This window comes from Curcuma longa, chromosome 9 (genome assembly GCF_044706935.1).
Source record: "Curcuma longa cultivar G26 ecotype Majalengka, Jawa Barat chromosome 9, ITB_CL_G26_1.1, whole genome shotgun sequence".
Lineage (NCBI taxonomy): Eukaryota > Viridiplantae > Streptophyta > Magnoliopsida > Zingiberales > Zingiberaceae > Curcuma > Curcuma longa.
In genome coordinates, this window is record NC_133869.1 from 5,838,705 (window position 1) to 5,846,257 (window position 7,553).

The 7,553-nt window shown below is 37.6% G+C and overlaps 1 long non-coding RNA gene across 3 annotated transcripts; it reads left to right on the forward strand.

Annotated features, from left to right (window-relative positions):
- The first annotated feature begins 4,063 nt into the window (after nucleotides 1-4,063).
- LOC141835368 (uncharacterized) lies at nucleotides 4,064-7,308 on the forward strand. Of its 3 annotated transcripts, none has more exons than XR_012602381.1 (5): nucleotides 4,064-4,215; nucleotides 5,536-5,651; nucleotides 6,472-6,569; nucleotides 6,702-7,053; nucleotides 7,203-7,308. It is a non-coding gene; the product is annotated as an uncharacterized LOC141835368 (long non-coding RNA). The 3 variants fall into 3 exon arrangements; XR_012602380.1 differs by lacking the exon at nucleotides 4,064-4,215 and adding an exon at nucleotides 5,011-5,468; XR_012602379.1 differs by lacking the exon at nucleotides 4,064-4,215 and having other exon boundaries at nucleotides 5,011-5,651.
- The last annotated feature ends 245 nt before the right edge of the window (nucleotides 7,309-7,553 follow it).

A 7,553-nucleotide genomic window follows, 5' to 3' on the forward strand; every position in this document is an offset into this window, starting at 1 on the left:
ACTCAAATAATTAAAATACTATTTAATAAGAATAATATCAACAAATTTAAACATTATTTACAACGCCGATGGATCATTATTTTTAATCTTGCTATCTTGTACCATCTAATATTCTTTCATGAGTCCTCCATTCCAAACTCAATAAGCATCTTAATTACAAATCGATTAACAAAAAAAAATATACCGTCTAAGGAACTAGGGTTGCTGTTGGCTAGAACAACGACAACAAAAGTAGCAAGGCAAGGTGCTGCTCAAGGAAGAGAGATTGTTGCTCGTGTTGCTGGAAAGAGGAACGGAGGAGAACAAAGGGAGAGGAGGGGAGGCAACGTTGCCGATGGCAGCAAGGTGTTACTTGTTAGGAGAGGCCAACCATTTAAGAGCAAAACCGTTATCATGAATTCTCTCACATCACAAAATTTCGACTAGCAAAAGGGAAATCTAACAAGCAAATCAACCACAACTTTGAGTTATCATTGAGTATACATGCACATTGAAAAACGTGTAACATTTAAGGATTCGACTACACCCGACCACGGTTTAGAACTGACGGTTCGACGGTTTGGAACCGACGGTTCGACGGTTTGAAACCGACGGTTCGACGGTTTGGAACCGCCGGTTCGACGGTTCATGGCAGGTCGACCCTTAACCTTAATCGCCCAAGACGGTTACGGTTCACGGTTCGGAACCGCCGGTTCACGGTTCGGTTCACGGTTCGCGACGGTTCGAGATTATTATATTAAAAATTTTAAATTTTAAATTTTAAAATTTATTTAAAATGTGCACTTCGGGGAATTTACCATCCCAGTCGACTGATTTAGTCAAACCAAGAAAACGGCTATTGAATTGCTGAAATCACACTTGATTTTTATCAGAATTCAAAATCCAATTGACTGAACCGAGAGTAAATCCGGTCCGATTTAGTTCAAACAGTAAACCCTAGCCACATGATTGTTGATTTTGTGGTTTTCGCGTGCTAATATTGTAGCCACACTGTAGCTCCTTTTATAAAAAGAAGCTACAGTGTTGTAAAAAAAAGAGAACGCGCGAGAGCCGAGAAGGGCTCCTGTAGCTCTTCTCCACCGCGACACCGCCCCATCGCCGAAAGAGCTCTTGTAGCTTTCTTCCTCGCCGTCGCGATGCATCCCTCAGGCCTCAGCATCTCTCCCACAGCGATGCGCCTCTCTGTTCGACGAACGCTGGCCACCGTTGGAACTGGCGATTCAACCCGCCGGTTAACCGGTGGTCCGCCGGTTCCACAACGCTTGAACCGTAATCGACCCGGCTAACCGGGTCAACGGGCCAACCGGCCCGTTGACCCGGGCCGGGTCCGGGCTGGACCCGGCCCGTGGTCGGGTCTAAATTCGACTCCAATTAGGTGCTCACCTAGGAACATGAACGTGAGATTGGCACGCAAGAAGAGACAATTTGGAGATCCACGAGGAAAGAGGCGGCGTTACGTGCACGACGAGGGAAATACGAGAGGAGAAAGGGGAATACCTTAATTCCTTTTAAATGGATTGAACCGATTTAAATTTTATATTTGATTCAATTATAACTTAGTTAAATCAAGTCCAAATCAATCCTGGTTTGAACTAATATAATCCTTATCTCCATGCCTACCCATTGGGTTTAGTTCAAACCCGATCCAATTTTTAATTTAGATCCCTCACTTCGTATCTAATGATTTAATTCGTTCTCTTATTAGTATTATATTTATTTATTTAAAAAAATTAGTAATTAATCGGATTCCTAGTTTGTTTTACTTTTGTTTTGTTGTATTTACAATTTGCTTCATATATCATTTTATCTTATATAATTTTGTTGTCTACGAAGAATATGATATATACAGTTGATGAATTTCCTGATTATTCTGTTTTGATGGTTCCTAGGGTTTCTGTTGTTATACTATCATCGAGTGGGATACCTCTCGATGTGCGGGAAATTACACCCTCGGGCGTGACATGTCGAGACTTCACTTCTCATGCCTAACATTTGATTTGCTATGATCTATTAAGACTTTTCCACTCATGTTTAACATCTAGTCCTTTTTGATATATTAGGACTTTACTTCATATGTCAAGTGTCAGATCCTGCATGACTCACTTGAACTTCACTTCTTATGCTAAGCGTCCGATCCTCCATGATCCACTTGAGCTTCATTTTTAATATCAAGTATTCAGTTCACCATGAACACTAGAGTTTTAACTCTCATACCAAGTGTTCGGTCAACTATAACTCACTTGAACTTCTCTAGTATTAAGTATCCAATCAACCTTGACCTACTTGATCAACTATCGAAACTCAAAATAAGCTTGGTCAACCTTGACTTGAGATATATTGCATCAATAATTTCTTCCTTCAATAAATTTTCCTTTTAATTGACATCTCGCTCTCAACCATCAAATATATTTATCAAATATTGAAATCTAGCTTGAGCGTGGTTAACCTTGACTAGAGGTCGATTATGTTAGTGCAATCAACTTTTTGTCAAGTTGATCAGGTTGACCAAGCTTGATTAACTCAGTTCAAGTTGAGTTTCGATACTTGATCAATATGTTAGTTGATTGAGTGAGATGTCAAGTATGTCAAGGTTGACCAGATACTTGACAATTGATAAATATGTTTGTTGACTAGATTAAAGAGTCAAGTATGTCAAAGTTGATTGGATACTTGATAATTGATAAATGTGTTTAATGACTAGAGCGAAGAGTTAAGTATATAAGATTAACTTGATATTTGACAGTAGGGAAGTCTAAGTGAATCATGGTTTATTGGATACTTGCTAATCAAAAGTTCAACGGAGAATTAACAATGTGAGAAGTCTAAGTGAGTCATAGAAGATCGAATACTTGGTAATGAGGAAAGTCCTAACAGATTATGGTTGATCGAATGTTAGTCATGAGATGAGAAGTCCAAAAAGGTCAAGGAAGATAAGATGTTTGGCAATGATGAAGTCCCAACAGATCAAGGTTCATCGAATATTAGGCAACAGAAAGTCTTTGCAGGTTACAGTTGATCAGATACTAATATATTGAGGTTAACTGAATATTAGGCAAGACGAGAATTTAGTATTGGTAAGATAGAAACAGAAGTATCAGTCAATTGATATAGTATATTCATCGACCAATTGACTCTAAAATTTAAAATTGAGGTTTGAGGGGGTATTTTAGAGTTGCTACAGTAGTGAGGGTTGCGCTATAGTATTTTCAAAGTTTACTTGGATGTTTTTGAGATTTGCTACAATGTTTTCGGGATTTACTATAATATTTTTGGGGTTTGCTACATTATTTAATGTTAAAGTACATCGATTAATGAGTTTGAGCAATAAACAGATGGCACTGTAGCATCAAACATAAAGTATGAAAATTGATTGATCGACGATTGATAAGTTTGTGCAATCAACTAATGACACTATAGCAGCAAATAGAATACTTTGAACTCAACTAGAAATTCGACTCATTGACCATCAATTGATTGATAAGGTTTAACAGTCAATTAATGGTGGTCAAACTGAATTGGTAACATAACTGACTTAAGGCATAGAGCATTTTGGCCTATGCTTAGGGCCCTACTTTTATTGGGGCTCATTATTTTTAATATTTTATTTTTATTTTTATTCACTTTTTTAAAGAGCCGTTGTCTTAATTATAATTTGTAGAATCGCAATCCTACGCAGGATCGATTTGGAATCAAAATTGAATCATAAAATCGTACGGTCTTATCAAAACTATTTAAAATTTAATTTAGTATTGATAGGATGATCAGACTAAATCAATTTAATATTTAATTAAAATTTTATTTATAATAAATTAAATTAAATTAATAATATTATTATTGATGATAATAAATTAATAATATATATATATATATATATATATTAAATAAATAAAATTTATTTATAACTTTTAAAATTAAAAAAAAATTATATATACTTTAATGAGATTTAGGATTTCTATTTAAATTATCTTTAACTACGTTTACTGTTCCCGAAGGTTTTTTTATCCACTGTGCTGTGCGGAAATTCTCATCCGCGCTCGTCGTCGCTACTCGCCTTCCTATCACGAGCAGTGGGAGAACAACCTTCATCGGCCGTAGGAGACAGTCCCTGCTACTAGCAACGCCCTAGCAATGCTCAAGTTCGTGCGTCGACGCATCCCTCCGCAAGCGCTGTCCGTCGACGAGATGGTCGTTGTCGGAGAAGAATCGTTTGCAACTGTAAGATCGTGTAGATCCCATCGATTTTGTACCATTTCAACGAATCCATTTAATCCACTACAAAATTTGATCCCCAATTGATCCGGATCGATTTCCTACTTCCGGACCATGGTCTCAGCTGGCTTTCAAGTTCTTCTCCCACGTGTACGCGGTGGGGTTCTCCTGTTCGCAGTCGTTTGCCGGCGATTGGCTGGCTCCAGTTCTGAGGAGCTTCTTGCTTCCTTCCCATACTCCTCCCGCCGCTTGGGGCCGGAGATCAGCACTGTCCACCTTCCATCTGTTCGGAGCCGGATTTCGCTTGGACCCGTCGTTCGTTGCCCTATCCACCTTCCATCTATTTCGATCCGAGGAGATCTGCAAGGGTGAGTTAGTACGCTGTTCCTTTCTCGTGTTGCTCCTCCTCTTCTTCATTCTTTTACAACTTGTTCACGTCTTCACCGTTTCTTGAGAAGACCTTACCCCTTCGCCTGCTGCCTTGTTCACCTTGAAACCCTAGGCTCTTTCCTCGAAATTTGTTTCCTTTGGCAGTTGGTTCCATTTGAATATCCGGTTCCATCGGAAGATCCCTATCCTTTCCTTAGCGGTTAGGGTTCCAGATTGAAACTTGCCATATTTGTTACTTTATCACTTTGGCATCGTTAGTTCACTCTATATTATACTTGTTTACTTATATTTGCTCTTGTTGTAGTATGATAAATTTGTTGGCAAGAGATGGTTCTAAGAATGGCGAAGTTGAATACGGTTGGGTAGCAGGAAATTTATCTTATGAAGTATCTTAACAAAAGTAAGGAAAATTGTTATATGTTGTCATGCCTAAACTAGATGAAGTTGACATGCCTGAATTAGATGTATGTAATGAGGATAAAGACCAATCTCTTTTTCTTGAAAAGTTGCCATGTTAGAAATTCTTATGGAGTGCATCATTATCTTTGATCGGAGGCCTAGATTTGTGCTGCCTCATTAGTGTTTCATTAAAAAATGTGTGAATTTTTGTGACTGATGAAATTTGAATTGAAAAACTTATTGATCATAGTTGAGCTAAGTAGTTAGTCATACCAGTATCCAGGCATTCCAAGTTTTTTTTTTTTCATGTATGAAAATATGTATTAGGAATATAGAGCCTAAAATAATAGAAACTAAAATATGAAGATAACTTTTTCAGTACCTTGCCAAACCAGAAGACAGAAATGTTCCATTGTGGACGGAGTTGGAATACCACTAGCAAAGTCAATATTTTGGTCGATTATATAGAAGTAAGATACTATTATATCAGTAACAAATATGCTTTATGTTTTATGTATGTTAATCTTTATTCTACAGCCTAGACTCTTGGGAAACTGAATTTCTCTGCACATCTTACACCCTGATCAGCTGAAAACAAACACAAGTCAAAATGCGGAGCTGCTGAGAAGGAAAAGCGTGCAAAGTAAAAGCAGGTCTTCATTAGATATTAATTGAAACATTTCATTTGTCTATGACAATGATATTATATTTAGCATTTGAATCTTGGGCACTGTTTGGATTGGTCGTGAACTCTTAAACACTTCTAATTTTATGCATTTCTCCTTTTTTTAATCATATATAAATATCATATTCACAATGCTGGGACTAACACAGGTTATTTGTGTGTGTATAATCTTCCCCTTGTGAAGTTGTTTTCGACGATTTCTTGAGTTAAATATTAGAAAATGGCCAGATAAGATCAAGGTATATTACACTTGGGTGGAATAATATTGGATATAAATCCGTAGATCTTCTTTTAGCACTTCTTTTTAGTGTATGACTTGGTAATCACATTTCTGAATTAGTAGGTTTCTAGGAAATTTTTGGACCAAAATTGTTAAAGAAGGTTGGCTTGGTCTGCTTAAGTTATTTAGAATCTAGATCCAGACATTGTATTGGTACATGGATATAAGGCATTTGCACCAAAGAGAAATTAAGATTCATTCCTATTTTATAACATTGATGGAGTTTATTAGTCTTATGCATTAAGGTGGAATTTGTCCAACTCCATTCTAACTTTTTGCAAAGCTTCATAAGGCTTCATTTTGCATCATAATTGTTTCTTAACAAACTCATGTACTTAAGCTTTGTTATGTTGTTAATTTCATTATATCAGTTGTGCTCTATACTCATGCTCGTTCCCTTTGCTTTCTTTTTTATCTTTAATGTTAAAATTGTAGTTTGGCATTTCAAGGATTATAGTAGATGATTGTGTATTGTTACTTGTGTTATTTTACTTACTTTTTCTTCCAGGCTAAGCAGAAGCATAATAATCATAAAGGTCAAGAGAAAGGAAAAAATGGAAGGTGTTATCTAGTTCAAGAAGCACTCTATCAAACTCTAGAAGAAAGGTCCTCAGATTCCTTCTCTTTCATGCCAGTAGGATTTACTATCCAAAAGACTGGTATACTGGTAGATATATCTGATGTTTCTGGCACTGTCAATGATGTTGCTGACATGGTTCAACATGATTTTGATGACAGAGATGCCAGTCCTATAACCTGGGACAGGTATATCAGAGCTTCGCTTGGCTCCTATCCACTTCCATTCTGCTGAATCCCCAAATTTGAATTTGGAACACCTGTTGTTGGCTTCCCCCTCTCTCGCCTGTCGTTTTTGTCCTGCTCCGTCGGTCAAAGTCGAGCTTCTCAAATTGCTGAAATCACCATGATTCATGGCGATCAATTCACTGTGCACCCGAAAATTGATGACCCTTTTGCTGGCTACTCTCTCATTTCCCTCCTCCCTCGGACGCTAGGGATTGGGCTCCATGCTGATTCCCCTTCATTGGAGAAACATGAGATGGACACAATCAAAGCTGTTCTCCAGTCAATAGTAATACCTCTATCTTGTTCTCCATTCTCAGTTTCAACTGTTTGTTTTATTTTCATGAGGAAGGGTCGGCTTTAGGAAATTTCTGCTTGCTTCAGCTTAGATCATGACACCCAGGTTCTAATCAGGATGTGTTTTCTGTGTGTCACCAGGTTCACGATGGTTCTGGGGATGTCACAGAGCAGGCACAAACTATCACCAAGAGCTGCCAAAACATGGTACACTCTTCTTTAGATGGGGGCAATACTATTCCTGCAGGCGGTAAACCAGTTGGAAGGAGGCCAGTGCTGGGCCACAGGTAAAACAACTTTTGACTACTATCTCTAACTGTTAAACAAACACTTGAACATGGTGCCTTTCCCATTGTCTAACCAAAAAGGTCTGAAAAGGATTATTTTGCATAAAATTATAAGGGTTATGATAAGAATTTGTTTGAATTCTTGTTAGACAAATGCTAAAAAGTGTTATTAACAGTAATTCTGGTATGGACGTCAATTTGAATA